Source organism: Coturnix japonica, chromosome 12 (assembly GCF_054131305.1).
Source record: "Coturnix japonica strain WE chromosome 12, WE-NBRP24, whole genome shotgun sequence".
NCBI lineage: Eukaryota > Metazoa > Chordata > Aves > Galliformes > Phasianidae > Coturnix > Coturnix japonica.
Genome location: NC_140674.1, coordinates 10,440,075 through 10,456,595, shown reverse-complemented (window position 1 = coordinate 10,456,595; position 16,521 = coordinate 10,440,075). Strand labels below are relative to the sequence as shown.

General features: G+C 42.3%; 2 long non-coding RNA genes across 3 annotated transcripts; both read right to left on the bottom strand.

The window, feature by feature from the left end:
- Window positions 1–1,858: 1,858 nt before the first annotated feature.
- Window positions 1,859–13,603, bottom strand: LOC146758848 (uncharacterized). Its single transcript, XR_014933214.1, has 3 exons — window positions 13,466–13,603; window positions 11,370–11,463; window positions 1,859–1,994 (listed from the first exon to the last, which is right to left on the bottom strand). It is a non-coding gene; the product is annotated as an uncharacterized LOC146758848 (long non-coding RNA).
- A 371-nt stretch (window positions 13,604–13,974) lies between these two features.
- On the bottom strand, window positions 13,975–15,411 carry LOC107318075 (uncharacterized). Of its 2 annotated transcripts, XR_014933211.1 has the most exons (3): window positions 15,285–15,411; window positions 14,625–14,683; window positions 13,975–14,199 (listed from the first exon to the last, which is right to left on the bottom strand). It is a non-coding gene; the product is annotated as an uncharacterized LOC107318075 (long non-coding RNA). The 2 variants fall into 2 exon arrangements; XR_001557151.3 differs by lacking the exon at window positions 15,285–15,411 and having other exon boundaries at window positions 14,625–14,734.
- Between the last annotated feature and the right edge of the window lie 1,110 nt (window positions 15,412–16,521).

Genomic DNA, 16,521 nt, shown 5'->3' with positions numbered 1-16,521 from the left:
TTTTATAAGTGGAGAGGATTTGCTGATGTTATGTCTTGAATTACAGACTTTGCTTGGAATTGTGTTTTCAAAGATTTTTCTTTTATGATGAGGACATAATGGAGAAAATAGGAATGTAACAGGAAATATAACTTTCCCAACATTGTCCCTTAACTCAAACAATTTTGTTGGAAATTCCCACATTCCCTTAAATTACCTTCATACAGAGATTAAGTTGATGGAGCATCAGTAGCATTGGGACTAGCCATTAATGAAACAAACTAAAGATTTGAGAGAAGCTGTTGCTCAGCTTTCTTTGCTGTGGGTAATATTCCTGACTCATTTCTCTAGTCCAGTTGGCATTACAGTGCAATGTTCTTAGTAGTGCCCATCTGAATAGCTATTTCAAGTCTATGCAGAGTTCAAGTGACAACATAGATTTACTGGAGGGAAAAGAGTTTTTGCTGAGGTGTCAGACTTCATGGCTCTCTGAGTTATATGCCAAATTAAACTATGGCATATTCAGAGTAGACGTATACAACTGACCCTCCTTTTCTTCTCTGTAACACAGGGTTAACTGTTTTCCTTCGCCTCAAGGAATTTAGTAATGTAATGGAGAGGCATTGGGACACATTTGAAAGACACCCTTGGAGTCCTCACACTGAATTTCAGTAGGAACATAGCGCTGGAAAGATGTGTTAGCATCATGTTTATGACCACCACAATCGCTTCAGACCCTGACAGAGTAATTGATCTCTTACAGGAGAAAAGGGCCTGAGTTGCTGACCAGCCCCACACAGGAAAGCTGCCAGCTCTAATTTGCCCTAATTTTGTAATTCCTTCCTACAACTTCAGAATTACTAACACCTTTTTATTATTTGCAATAATATAGGTTTTGTTCATCCTTAGTTCAGAATCCAGGTATACTCTCCCAGCTGAAATGTTTCATTGATCTAAATCTTAATTAAGATTCTGCACCGATTTGTACTTGCTCAGCTGCTCTATCAGCTATATATAACAAATCCAACACAGCTCCCGCTGCTCAATCATTCTCCTTCCATCTGCCAGAGTATATATAATATTTAACTCCTTAACTTTTGAATACTCATCACAGAATCCCTTGGAGGATTCTGTATCTTGCTGACACCTGCTTGTTCTTTCATAGATTTTTGCACAAGAAATATATATAAATAAAGGATCTGCCCCTTCCATTTCTGAGTTCCAAGACTTAGACTTCTCTGATTTTACAGTGGCTTTCCTTCAAAAGTTTCACTGAAAATCTTTAATCCAAGGTTTTCATCTTATCTGGAAGTACAGCCTTTAAAGATTAAAGGTCATGTATTTTTCTGCAGTCAATATTTTCTTTCCAGATTGTCAGATGATGTTGTGTTTTAATTTCACAGTCCCCCAAAAGACCTTCCACACTCTGAAGGTTTTTGTTTTGTGAAAGGCATCATACTGACAAAACAAATGACTAACAAAAGGGATGTGACTCTAAGGATACTGTAATATGACTTAATACACTGTTTACAACTGAACATCAAAAACAATTTTCAAACAGTTCTGGCTTCAGTGACTAAAGCTTTAAGCCTCTTAGATTTTTACTCTTTCCTTAAAGCCAGGTGCTGTGAATTTCTAAGTCCCAGGACCATTTTTTTGTCAGTCTGGCCCAAAGTCAGACATATACAGTAAATTCATTTGCACAGAAGCCCCAGGAAAATCTATTCTCTTTTGAGTTCTTCATTTTGTTATCTTATGTAGCTTCAGTCAGTATTGAAAAGCTTGCTGGGGTAACAGTAGTTCTCTGTTCCCCAGCTAAATTCATACAGTCAGTGTCACTCACCAGAGGCCTCCAGATGTTTTTGGCAATGATCCACCTGTAGATTTGGGAGATGGTGGAAAGAGGGAAACCAAAAAGGAAGTTTGTGCCATACTCCCCACTGCCTGCATCTAGTGTCTGACTGTACAGAACCAGCACATACAGCATGACAGCCCAACTGGAAGAGATAGGAGACCTGGGGGAGATTAAAAGCAGAGTGATGAACAAGGTCCTAGCACCAAACTCTCTGGGCTTTGGGCAGACGAACTCAAAGGTGTTCATCCTTTGAAGCAAATTCCCTCCCGCTCCAGCCTGCTCCTCCTACATCTTTTGTGAGTTCTCTAATCCTCACTCAGACAGACTATAAGAAAGTGTTAGAAAAGTGTGTCACTAATCTCAAACTGAGATAAAGTAAAAGCAGTTCTCCTCAGCCTGTGTGTTTCTTGAAGTCTGAGCCTTCTTGTTAGCTCTGAATGAGGATTTGTCTGCCTGAAATGTAGCCTGTCTTTTCTGTTGCTCCAAAGAAAACTCATCTGTACCTAAGAATCTTGTCTCACTTGATGCCTTCAGCAATTACACTGCAAAAACATTACTGCTAGAGCTCTGTACAACCTTGACTATTCAACTGGCAGGCAGGTCTCAAGAGTTCTCTATTCCTGTCAGTCACAAACCATTATAGAGCAGCATTCTCCAAGAGACAGATCTGCTTGTGGGACATATAAATACTGTTTTTCCTTCCATTGATGTCAATAGGAGCAAGGATAGAGCTATGATATTATGAGATGCTAAGAACTTAAAATATGCTCTGAATGATTTCTATTTTAAGAGCTGTTTTGCTTTGGAGGATGAAAGGTCTGTTCACTTAATATAAGGAACAAGGCCTGTCTCTGAGATGTGGAAGAACATCTATTCATCCCAAAGCCTAGCTATTTCAGGAATAATCCGTAAATTATTTTAAGAGTTTGTTTAAACTGTTGTTAACTCTGCTTGGCAGACTTCTGGCAAATACATTATTGTTTCTTTAGCTTTCCTTATTCCTGCAAGGAAATTTTGAGGGGCAGGACTTGTTACTTCTTCTGTTGACACTGTTCTACTTTGCACAAATAATTACACATTCACTGGAACTAGAACTAATGTCCCCACCCTCCCCAAGAGAGTTACTGAACCACCAAACTAGAGCATTGTGTTTTTCTATCACCAGTTAGCTCCATGAATATTTAAGTACATTTTACAAAGTGGGACTGTTCCAGTGTCACGGGTTACTTAGATTTACCTATGCCCGTGACAGGGGAAGCCACCCCACGCCCCCCCCCCCCGGGGCCTGGAAAGGAGGGGGAAAAGGGGAGTGGGATAAAACAGCGACAATCTAAGGAGGAAAAACTTATTTTACTAAATATGATATCGAAATACAAGATAACACAATATAATATAATTAAGGCTAACAAATCGAACGAAACAGAGAGAGAGAGAGTCTCCGAAAACCGAGAGGCCTACTGTGAACTCTAGGCGACACGGCTGGAACGCTTCCCACTCTCCGAGAAGTTCGAGAGAAGAAGGAGGGCACTCCAGCCTGGGAACGAGATTATATAGAGTCCTGGTCCCGTGACTTATTGTTACTCCTGTTGTTCTCTGGGATATGTAGTCTTCTTCTGTGGACTGCACATTCAACAGAAGTATCCATACTTGACATGATGTTATGATGTGGAATACTGATAGCAAAATTACAAAATTACAAAACCATGACATTCCACCCCTTATTCTACATTATTACATCATGGTTAATATATACATATATATACATATATATACACGTATGTAAAATTGTGATAGCTAAATAGTAGAATTGCATGTAACATAACTAAATGTACAACTATAATAACTAAAATACACTACACATGCAAACATATATATATATATATAGATACATAAAATTATTGACTGCACTCCCCCAGCATCAAATTCCCTTGTGGCACACATTGAACATCCCCATCCTTCTGCATTACCCACCAAGTGCACCCAGGTCCCTGGGCAAAGACAGTTCCACGGATAGGTTTGCCCTTTCCAGAAGCTGGAAGGACCCAAACAGCTTTTCCCAACATGTTCTTTACATGTATAACAGGGACCTTATCTCCTTCTACAGTGTGTAGGGGGCTAGATTGACTAGGACCATCACGATTGACAGATCCTCTAGTATTGACCAGCCAAGTGGCTTCTGCCAGATTCTTCTCCCAGTGCTTAAATGTTCCACCACCCATTGCTTTCAACATAGTTTTCAACAACCCATTATATCGTTCAATTTTACCAGAAGCTGGTGCATGGTAGGGAATATGATAAATCCACTCAATGCCATGATCTTTGGCCCAAGTATTTATAAGAGAATTTTTGAAATGTGTCCCATTATCAGATTCAATTCTTTCTGGGGTGCCATGTCGCCACAGGACTTGTTTCTCAAGACCTAATATGGTGTTTCGAGCAGTTGCATGGGGTACTGCGTATGTTTCAAGCCACCCAGTGGTTGCCTCTACCATAGTGAGTACATAACACTTACCACTGCGAGATCGTGGCAAGGTGATATAATCAACCTGCCACGCCTCCCCATATTTATACTTTTGCCATCGCCCTTCCTCCCAGAGAGGTTTCATCCTTCTGGCTTGTTTAATTATGGCACATGTTTCACAATCATGAATAACCTGCGCAATAGCGTCCATGGTTAAGTCCACCCCTCGGTCTCTGGCCCACTTATATGTTGCGTCTCTTCCTTGATGGCCTGAGGTCTCATGAGCCCATCGAGCTAGAAATAATTCGCCCTTATTCTGCCAATCCAAGTCGATTTGAGCCACCTCAATTCTAGCAGCTTTATCTACCTGATGGTTGTTTTGTTGTTCTTCAGTAGCCCGACTTTTGGGCACATGTGCATCCACATGACGCACCTTTACAACCATATTCTTTGTTCGGGAAGCAATGTCCTTCCATAGTTCAGCGGCCCAAACAGATTTTCCCCTCCGTTGCCAGTTATTTTGTTCCCACTGCTGTAACCACCCCCATAAGGCATTTGCCACCATCCATGAGTCAGTATAAAGATACAGCATTGGCCACCTCTCCCGTTCAGCAACATCTAAGGCCAGCTGGACAGCTTTTACCTCTGCAAACTGACTTGATTCTCCCTTACCTTCAGTGGCCTCTGCAACCTGTCGTGTGGGGCTCCACACAGCAGCTTTCCATTTGCGATGCTTCCCTACAATGCGACATGATCCGTCTGTGAATAGGGCATATTTCTTTTCATTTTCTGGTAATTCGTTGTATGGTGGGGCCTCTTTAGCACGTGATACCTCTTCTGCTGGTGATGTTCCAAACTTTTTATCTTCAGGCCAGTCCATGATTACCTCTAGGATTCCTGGACGATTGAGGTTTCCCATTCGCGCTCGCTGTGTAATCAGCGTAATCCACTTGCTCCAGGTGACATCAGTAGCATGATGGGTGGAGGGAACCTGTCCTTTGAACATCCAGTTCAGCACTGGCAGTCGAGGTGCCAAAAGGAGCTGTGTTTCAGTCCCGACTACTTCGGAAGCAGCCCGAACCCCCTCATACGCAGCTAAGATCTCCTTCTCAGTTGGAGTGTAGCACTCTTCAGACCCCTTATATGATCGACTCCAGAATCCCAGGGGTCGGCCTCGGGTCTCTCCTGAGGCTCTTTGCCACAAACTCCAAGTGGGGCCTTTCTCTCCAGCAGCAGTGTAGAGGATGTTCTTTACATCCTGTCCAGTCCGTACTGGCCCCAGGGCTACAGCACGGGCTATCTCTTGTTTAATCTGTTCAAAAGCCTGCTGCTGCTCAGGGCCCCATGCAAAATCATTCTTCTTCCGCGTTACCTGATAAAGGGGGCTTACAATGAGGCTGTAGTTTGGAATGTGCATCCTCCAAAAGCCTACTGCACCCAGGAAAGATTGTGTCTCTTTCTTGCTAGTTGGTGGAGACATGGCAGTGATTTTGTCGATCACATCTGTTGGGATGTGACGACGTCCATCCTGCCACTTTATACCTAAGAACTGAATTTCCTGGGCAGGTCCTTTTACTTTGCTTCGCTTAATAGCAAAGCCAGCTTGTAGAAGAATCCGGATTATCTGCTCTCCTTTTGTGAAAACTTCTTCTGCTGTATCGCCCCACACAACAATGTCATCAATGTACTGCAGGTGTTCAGGAGCACCACCCTGTTCCAGTACAGTTTGGACCAACCCATGGCAAATGGTTGGGCTGTGTTTCCACCCCTGGGGCAAACGGTTCCAAGTATACTGAATGCCCCTCCAGGTGAAGGCAAACTGTGGCTTGCATTCTGCGGCCAAAGGAATAGAAAAGAAGGCATTGGCAATGTCAATGGTGGCATACCATTTGGCTGCTTTTGACTCCAGCTCGTACTGGAGTTCCAACATGTCCGGCACAGCAGCGCTCAATGGGGGTGTGACCTCATTCAGGCCACGGTAGTCTACTGTCAGCCTCCATTCTCCACTGGCTTTACGCACTGGCCATATGGGACTGTTAAAAGGTGAGTGAGTTTTACTGATCACTCCCTGATTCTCCAACTGGCGAATCAAATCATGAATGGGGAGCAAGGAATCCCTGTTGGTGCGATACTGCCGTCTGTGCACTGTCTTTGTAGCAACCGGTACCTGCTGCTCTTTTACTCGTAGCAGCCCCACAACAGACGGGTCCTCTGACAGGCCAGGCAAAACAGACAGCTGCTTAATGTTGTCCATGTCTACAGCAGCTATCCCAAAGGCCCATCGATACCCCTTAGGATCCTTGAAATGCCCCCTTCTGAGGTAATCAATACCCAGTATACATGGAGCCCCTGGGCCAGTCACAATAGGATGTTTTTGCCAGTCTTTGCCAGTGAGGCTTATTTCAGCCTCCAGCACAGTCAATTCTTGAGAGCCCCCAGTCACTCCAGAAATATGGATTGATTCTGTCCCTTCATGACTGGAGGGCATTAGGGTGCACTGTGCACCGGTATCCACCAGCGCCTTATATTCCTGTGGTTCTGATGTGCCAGGCCATCGAATCCACACAGTCCAATAAACTCTATTATCCCTTTCCCTCCCCTGACTGAGGGCAGGGCCCCTCTATTGGTTACCTGTGATGACTGGAGCAACTCCACTGGTGGTTGGTATGTCTAGCAGTTCTTTCACCCGTGCTCGTAGTGCAGAAGTAGGCTGATCATGCCACTTCCTCATGTCTTCTCCACGGTCACGTAGGTAGCGCCACATGGAAACACGCGGTGCAATCGTACTGTTGTTCTTTGCTCGAGCTGGGAAGCGTGTGCGTTTAACAGCTGAGACTTTTGATGATGCAGGTGGGGAGTAGGACTGGTCTAGTTTGATCAGATCCTTCATTAGACCTGGTGGCCCGTACGAGGATTGACCTTCATCAGTTGTTTCTGATACTATTACAGGATCATTACAATTAGTTGATGGAAACAATTTCTTGCACATTTCATCTACTCGGTTTTCTAGCCGTGAGATGGCAGAAACTGCGGCATGCAGTTGGGGGAGCTGCTGATCGATGGTTTGAAGCATTATAATCAGCTCAACAACTCGGGGCCATCTGTCCACGAATCCTTTAGATCCTGATACCAATGACTGTGCAATTCTCTCTGGTGCTGTACTTGTGATTTTCTGCCACATGTCAGGATCGGCCCTCACTCTCTCAGGGTCAAGTTCGCTTGGATCAGGGCTGTACAACATTTTCGCCATGGCCAATTCCCTCAGGCGCTGAATACCTTTTTGGACGGTATTCCAACTATCAAATTTAGGCTTCAAAGCATCCTTATAGGGGTACCTTTCTCTCACGGCTTCTAACAGCCGCAACCAGAGAGTGGCAGCTCCATCCGAACATCTGCTAATCCCTCTGTCGATACCTGCATCTTGGGCAATGCTTCCTAGTTGGCGAGCTTCATTACCATCTAGAGACAAGCTGTTGGCCCCGTTGTCCCAGCAGCGAAGCAACCAAGCAAGGATACCTTCATCTTGACGCCGTGTGAACTCCTTTCTTGAGCCTTGGATTTCAGTCAGCTTCAGAGGTCGACAATAGGTGATTTCCTCCTCATCATCAGTCTCTTCTTCATGCCTCTTGGTTTTTGCCTTTGCTTTTTTCGGTACTGCTCCATGCCCGGCACCTGGGTCTTCTGCAGCCCCCCCCTGTGCTTCTCCTTCTTTTCGTTCTAGACGCGTGGACACCCGTTTCCATTTCTTGCCTTCCACAGGGGCAACTGATATTGCTACTGATGCCTCCTGTGACTGATCAGAATTAACTTGGGCTTGAATCTCAGATCGGAAACTCTCTCTCTCCAGAATAGTATGATACAAAGCACGGTATGCATAAGCCAAACCCCACATAAGGTTTACCTCCTTAGATCTCTGACCCAAATACTCAATTTCTTAGGGTCCCTTAGGTGTTCAAGAGTGAAATCCCATGACACTGCGGGTCCCCATGCTTCTAAGACTTTTCCTAAACCTTTCCATATTCCCTGCCAGTCATCATTCTCTGGTTCTGGAGGGGACTTCCGCATAGAACGAATGCATAGGAACATATATGCATGCATTGATAGTGATAACATGAGTGCAAGTATGAACCCTATCTCAGTTATTGAAAAGCGTGTGGAAATCTGAGAGTACAACCCAAATAAAAAGGGTTTTTTTAGCCTGTACAATGAATTAAACATGGTGGTTTTTGTAAAATTGCCTGTTCCATCTGGGATGCAAGTATTTGTAAAATTGCCTGTTCCATCTGGGATGCAAGTGTTTGTAAGATTCACAATTCCATCTGAGGTGTAGATGCCAAAATTCTGACCATACCACATCTCGTAAAAGTACCAGGCAGGTGTCTCCATCAGTATCCACCTTATTAGGCTATATATCTGCACAATTCCACAACACCAAATTATGGTGTTAATAGTTGACCAATACTTTAAGAAGATCATAATTGCTTTCAATCCCTTAAACAGAGCAACTGGGATGAAGAGTGGATTCATAGCTGGCAGGCTCTGTAAAAGTCAGAGCTAGCTAGCTTTGCTCTAAGGGAGAAAGAAATCCCTTTGTTTTCTACACAAAAGTTAGATAGCAATGCTGAGAATGTGCAGCAGCCCTTAATGTTGACAATTTGTCTGGTATTTCAAGGTCACGTTCTCTGTGAGCAGCTACGGAAAGATAACACTCCCAACACTCCCGTAACGAAGCTCTTTAAGAGCAAAGAGAGAGTTGTTCTAAAAGCTAAAAAGCTCTATGCCCGCATTCTCCACCAAAAAATCTGTCACGGGTTACTTAGATTTACCTATGCCCGTGACAGGGGAAGCCACCCCACGCCCCCCCCCCCGGGGCCTGGAAAGGAGGGGGAAAAGGGGAGTGGGATAAAACAGCGACAATCTAAGGAGGAAAAACTTATTTTACTAAATATGATATCGAAATACAAGATAACACAATATAATATAATTAAGGCTAACAAATCGAACGAAACAGAGAGAGAGAGAGTCTCCGAAAACCGAGAGGCCTACTTTGAACTCTAGGCGACACGGCTGGAACGCTTCCCACTCTCCGAGAAGTTCGAGAGAAGAAGGAGGGCACTCCAGCCTGGGAACGAGATTATATAGAGTCCTGGTCCCGTGACTTATTGTTACTCCTGTTGTTCTCTGGGATATGTAGTCTTCTTCTGTGGACTGCACATTCAACAGAAGTATCCATACTTGACATGATGTTATGATGTGGAATACTGATAGCAAAATTACAAAATTACAAAACCATGACATCCAGTGAAAGGGGCTGATGCTGAGGCCACTGCTGTGAGGCAGAAATCTAACCTGGATTTTGAGAGGAGGGAAAGGGAGAGGAGGGTAAAGGGGAGGAGGGGAGAGGTGACCTGTCCCAAGTGTCCAGTCCATCAGGTAGTTTACCAGCCACACAGTTCAAAGATATTCAAGGTAAAGCTATACCCAATGTCTTTTGCAGTTGTTCCACTTTTACAAGTTGCTTTAACATCCCATTAAGTCTCTTCACCTCATTAGCATCACACTGTGCTTTGCCAATAACTCTTTATTGCAATAACTGAGGAAACCATAATCTAGCTGATAGCCAGCCTAACATTGCTCACATTGTTAAGGTTTGAGTTCTACAAGCTGGATATAAAAAGACCTGAAAAGAGGCTTTTGTTTTAATCTCAAAATCAAGTGTTTTTTCTACAAAATTTAACAATTTATTTTTTTTTAGCAAAAAATACAGATTTTCTGTATTCAGCTGTGTTTTGTACTCCCAAGTTTCCTACAACTATTGAGCTTTCATTCACTTTTTGATGGTGTTTAGACTGACTTCATTTCTTCTGGCAACATGTGCAAATTTAATATTGCCCATGGTTTAATAAGCAGGTTAATATTTTGAGCTAAAACACAATACTAAAGTAAAACAGCCAACCTGAGATCAGGAGTGGAATGGAATGACAAACTGTCTGAATCTCAGTGATAGTTTTAACTCCTGGTTCTTTTATCAATTCAAAATATCTGAGGAATTCTGAAATGGAGTCACATTGTCTAAATAAATGTTGAACACCATTTAGAATAATAGAATCATACAATCATTTGAATTGGAAAGAACCCTTAAAGGTCATCCAGTCCAACTTCCCTGCAATGAATGGGGACACCTCAGTCAAGTTGCTCAGAATGCCTCCAGGGATTAGGAATTAGGGTGCAGCTTGATAAAAAGTCCTTTCCAAATAGCTCAGTGTTCTTATTAGACTTCTGATAATTTGGATAACTATAAACTTTTGGTTTAAGTCTTGTCTTAGAGCCTGACCGGGAGTGCATGGAGGATTCTTCCTCTGCAATACAGACCACGTAGAAATTATATCACAGCTACAAATTCATAAATTAACAATTCAGGGCAGATCAGAGACGTAGCAGTGCCTTGGAAGATGCATCAAGCTTAGAATCCACTTAGTTTAATTAGACATATTTGGATTTCATGCACATTTAAAGAACATCATTGGATAATGGTATTTAAGAAGAGACTGGAGTAAGAGAAGAGACTAATAACTCTATTAACTAGAGTTAGTAATATCTGAAAATGAATTTTAAATGTTTAAAAACATCACTGGAAATCTGAATACAGAGATATACTGGATAGATAGCATAAGAAACATGATCTATTGCTTGCACTTATAACTCAGTCTTTGTATAAAACTACTCCTTCCATTCTTTCCCAAAAGTCTTTGTACCTAATATCACATGCTTGCAGCCATGCCTATTTACAGGCTAGAATTCACAGCAAAGAATTCCTTACTATTTGACGTTTTACAGAATAATTATTGTCCATGAACTGCAGTACTAGAAATATAAGGGAATGCTGGCTCAGCATACCTCAGGCAAAGTTCTACACCTCCTAAAGAACAATAGCACACATAAAACCGGAGCACAAGAGCCTGATTAGTCTTTCACATGCACTGAAAGGCAGGAATAACTTTCTGAAGTGGAAGGAGCTGCAGTGGTACAGCTCTCCCACTGCAGAGAAGGTAACAATAGAAACTTACTACTTACCAATCCGTGTAATGTTATTTGATTTCTCATTCAAAGATGCTGTGCATCCATTAGAAAACATACATGGTAGAGGCAGGCATTCCCGATCCCTTTCCTGCAAAAAAAAAAAATTATGTAGAAACTTGACTGTAATCTCAGGAATGAGCCCAAAGACACCAGGCTAAGAATATGGGGCAACTTTTCTCCTAAGAACGCTTCCAGTAGGTGAGTTGAAGCATTTAAACATAGAAAGTCTTTCAAAAGAGTTGCCTATATCCAACTATCCACCTTCAAACTAATGTAACAATTGTTTTGGAACAATGAAATTGAATGATGTTCTCACAAAGCAATATCAGACTTAGCCTGGCCTTCATGTTGTTTGATGGATATGGGAAACATCTTGAGAGTCTGGGGCTCCTGAAAAGATTAAAGCAAGTAACTCGCAGAATACAGAAAGTATGCGCTGCCCCTTGATATTGGCCCTGCACTTTTGATTACTACCTGCAAGGGGACTCCTGCTGAGTTAGAACTGCACAGGGGTTTCATGCTGTTGTTCCTATATATGCTAAGAGTACTGAGGCATTTTAGATCAAAGATACATCAAACTTCAGCCTTTACTGCTTTTTCAGTTATGTTACTTTCGTAAACTATTTTCTAAACCAAACTAATACTTTCAGGAACTCTCTGGACTTGACTTCTGAAATTTCCATACAGATGCCATTTTATAACCTCTGGCCTTATATTTGAACATTTCAACAACCTGTTGTATTCTGCCCTTAGCAAGATGCACTGATCTTGCACTCAAATGTGTTGCTCTATAATACCATGCTGAAACTGATACAGACAATGACCTTTCTTCATATAGTAAGCAATGATGATTCTGTGAAAATCATTACACAGCAACATAATAGGACCCAGATGCGTTTAAAAAACATAGTATTAGGCTAATCTCCAAATTCTGGCCCAGGACGCCTGCACACATTTCCCATGGTGGTAATTCAGAATTTAGAAGTAAATGTACCATTGTAACACATATGGCAGTCAGCTGAGTCCCACTCGTTGTTCCCAGTAAAAAAGCTTGGCCCCAGTTTTGCATTCTTTGATCCTCATACTCTGAGGGGAAGGAGTAATTGCAGCTTCCCTACTCAGAACTGCCCAGCCCTGGTACAATTTACTGCTGTGCAGGACCAGTCCTAATCTGTATCAGTGGTGCAACACCACACTTCTTGCCAAAGATGCTACACTCCAAATTGTTAATAAGGACAGCCAGGGACAAAGTATAAACAAGAAGAGGAATGCAGCGTGATTTTTTGTATCATCTGATGCGGCACCTGACAGAGAATGGCTGAATCAAGATGTCTCCTCCCAAATACTTTGGCTGTCCTGTTCTAACCTGCCTGCCAAGGGAAGGATATTTCCCTGTTCCTGATTTTTGTCTTTGAGGAAGGAAGACCTGCAGACACAGGTTTTCCTATCCTATACTTCACATATAGCTATTGAGACACTCAGCTAAGCTAGAGCATACTATTCCAGTCAAGAAAACAAATAACCTAAATAATGAAGGTTATTTCCTTGTATTCTCCCACATCTCTTTGCACGGACTCTTGGATCATTTGCATATTCATAAAGGGGTCATCTCTCATTGTTCTCTTTCCTTATAGTTTGTGGTATTATGAATAAAGAAGTGATTTTTCTTCTCAGTACAAGTCGGAAAACAGTATTTAATCTGGCTGAACTAAAATGGTCTACAACACTTTTCTTCCTAAGAACAGTTTATAGTAAATAAATTAGATCTAACTATTCTCCTTCATAAATGTAGGCTTATAATGAAGAGTAATGAAGGAAAATTCAGGGAAAGCAATGGGAGCATTGGCATGAAGTAGTTTCTTATAGGGCTTAGTTCTGATTTCCAAGCTGCACTGCCAATAACAGTAAACTAATTATAATACGTGAAGCTGCACTGTGAGATTCTGACACCAGGTATCAACTGTGCAATAGCACGACTGACAGCAGAACATATTTGATGCTCTTTGCACTTCTTCATTTTTCAGCAAATTAATTCAGAGGATATGAAAAAAAGGAACTGAAGTTGAGTGCCTTAATACAAACCTACTTACTTGCAGAGGGTGTCGAACCTTCTCTTCTTTGAACACAAGAGCAGTAAGCACGCACAAAATATAGGCAGTTTCTTTGCTCACGGTTCCAGTTTTCTTTTTGACAGCATTTTTCCCAAAAGCACAGTCTAAGCTTCAAAGGGATGCCTCAGGAGCACCACTGATGTCTCTTCCAACTTCTGTTTCTCTGCCTCCGCACAGGCTCTTAATGCAGTCACAACTCCTGAGCGGATTCAGAGGCACCCGACCCTCGGGCCTCCGTTGCCTCACACCCAATAAAGGGAAGATAGCTGCGATTACCAGTTCGTTAGCACCACCCAGTGTGCCATGTCACATAGCAAACACTCCACGCACTCACTCATTGCCTTCCTTCAGTTCAGAGCTGAGCTGAAAAGCTGACGGTGGGACTACCTGTCACAGGTACCTGCAGGCATTTCAGGAGTTCTGCCTTTTTTACTTCTATGGTCTTGCACTCCACCATTAATGCTCTTCTTCTTTTTGTGTATGAAATATTTTCTTGGACTATTATATAGTTCTAGATTGAAAACATTCTAAGAGATCCCATTTATCTGATCAGTACACCAACAGTTTCTCCACCTGCTGTGTGTTCAGGTCATTAAAGGTGCCTGCTCTTGGTTAGTGGACTCTGAGACGCTTCAATGGAAACACTGACATGACATCCTGTAGGTTGGCACTGTGATGGGGTATCTGTGAACATCAGGAATCTTGCAAGCATCCTGCTTAATAGTAGACACACTGGTTAATACTTAGTAGAGCTCTAGTTACAGGAATATTTCCAATTTAGCAGTAGCAGCTCAATTTATCATCTTTATATTATGACAAAACCAATGATAAATCAGCCCCATTCCCCTTAATTTGTTCTTATGGTGGCAAAGTCAGAACTGGCCAAACTGACAAACAGAAGAATCGGAAAATAATTTAGAAAAGCCATGCTGAAACAGTAGAGAACATTTATGATTAATACATAAAATCTGGTCTCTGTGCTAAATGACAATATGAATCACAAAGTACTGCAACTGCATTAAATGTGTTATTAATTGAAGTAAAGCCATCAAAGAAAAAGTTAATTAAGGGATGCTAGCTCTGTTCCTGATTTCCTAAGGTGTGGGAGTACTGTCAGTGCTGCATTTGCACTTGTTACCTCAGAATTAGCAGAAAGCATTGAAGGAGATGTCCTTGAGTCATCACAGTCATCTTCTTCTGCAAAGCCAGAAAACACGTCAGTTGATAAATGAGCTGCAAGAGAAGCCTGAAACACAAAAACAGAGCAGAGTGGGAATTCCTTCCTAAGGAAGGGTGGGGGCCAAGAGTTTTCCAGTGGCAACATTCATGTGGTTTTGTTTTGTTTTGTTTTGTTTTTTAATTTCTGTGAAGTAGCAGATTCAACCAAACACAAAACATGACAAATGCTTTCCTTACAAAACAAATCAACTTGGAGATTCCCAGGAACTGTGGGAGTCAAGTCAGTGAAGGTGCTGGGGTTATCAAGAAAACAGGGATGTATTTTCTCTACTGCCTGTACAGTTACTGCTCTGAAGAGGGACAACCTGAAATTCCAGAAAATTCCAAAGCTCTTTAGGAAGTGAACACACCAAGATTTTGGCATGTAAGAGCTGATAGTTGTTACCATGTAAGTTTAAATTCAAATAATTTTCAGGATCTGATGTACAAGACTTGTGCAGAAGCACTAAGAGAACGAACTATGTCTTCTATCTTTTTGTCACAGCACAAGGGTGCTCACACAGGTTGCTTTCCACAGTGGAAAGCAGATCTGATGAGCAGTTGTAGCACAAGGGCTCACCTTTTCAGTCAGGCCAGCAGCAGTTCCACTTGCGCACAGCCACATCAGCAGCACATTTGTCCCCTACCACAGATTCAGCATTCCAGGTTGCTAGATTTCAGGCCTCAGGGACATGTGGAACAACTCCTTTCTCCTTCTCCCCCCCAGAACAAAGTTTTTGTTCGGTGTTCAGAAAGAACCTACATTAGAAAAGAAACTATCTTGAAAAAGAAACTTTCTTGTTTTGCAGAGTTGCCCATCAAAAGTTAGACATCCACTGTGCACATCAAGATAAACTCCTTCCTGATTCAACTCCATGCTATTTTTGTAACACAACCTATGCATCTTTTATACAAGGAATACGTACACAAGGCAGCACAATCAAGATTACATGAGAGCCTGTAAATCTTCTGGTTCGAGCTTAAAACCCTTCTTGTACATCTTCCTTCTGTATAGTCCCTACCTGTGCCTTCCCCCCTGTGCAGTCTTACTCTGCAAACACCAAGATGCTGATCCTGCAATTTGCTGCCTTCAGAAACTAAGTGTCATCAGTTTATGAAAGAGTTTATTTATTTGGTAGCCTGAAACAGCAGGGGATACTGGGCTTGAAAAAGAAAGGTCATTCCCATTTCTGTATTTCTAATAGACATTTAGTTTAATATTAATGTCAATGCTAACACCTTTATTTATAGGTGTTACTTTTCTGACCCTTCCATCAATGGAAACCAGCCAGAATTCTGGCTTAGTTCATGGGTGACTTCTCTCCAGCAACATCATTTACATTTGGTAAATACAGTTTAATTCAGACTGAGCGCCTTGTCTGCAGTCTGTAATTCAGGGTTTGCTCCTGGGCAAGGAGCGCCAAGGAGTGATGCTGCTGTATCCCTGAACTTGAGAATAAGTCTGCAGCAATCACACAGAAAAGGTCCCTGAACATGTAACCCATTGGAGCTCACCCTCACTGGTGGCCATGCGCAGAGTCCAGCTCTGCAGTGTATGGAAGGCCTGCAATACTTGGTATTTTTGAATAGTGGTTCTTCTCTGGACTCCAAATATGTTGACAATGAGAGAGAAGCAGCAGGGAATATTTGTGCCTGTGGCACAAGGATTACACAACTCAGGGTGGTACACACACTGATTTTTACAAACGTCAAACTACCTTCATAACTAAAATCACTACACCTGGTGGTTCTGGCTGCTAACTACGAACCTGTCACTCATGGAATAAGTAACTTTCTGCTTTCTGGCTAACTTATTC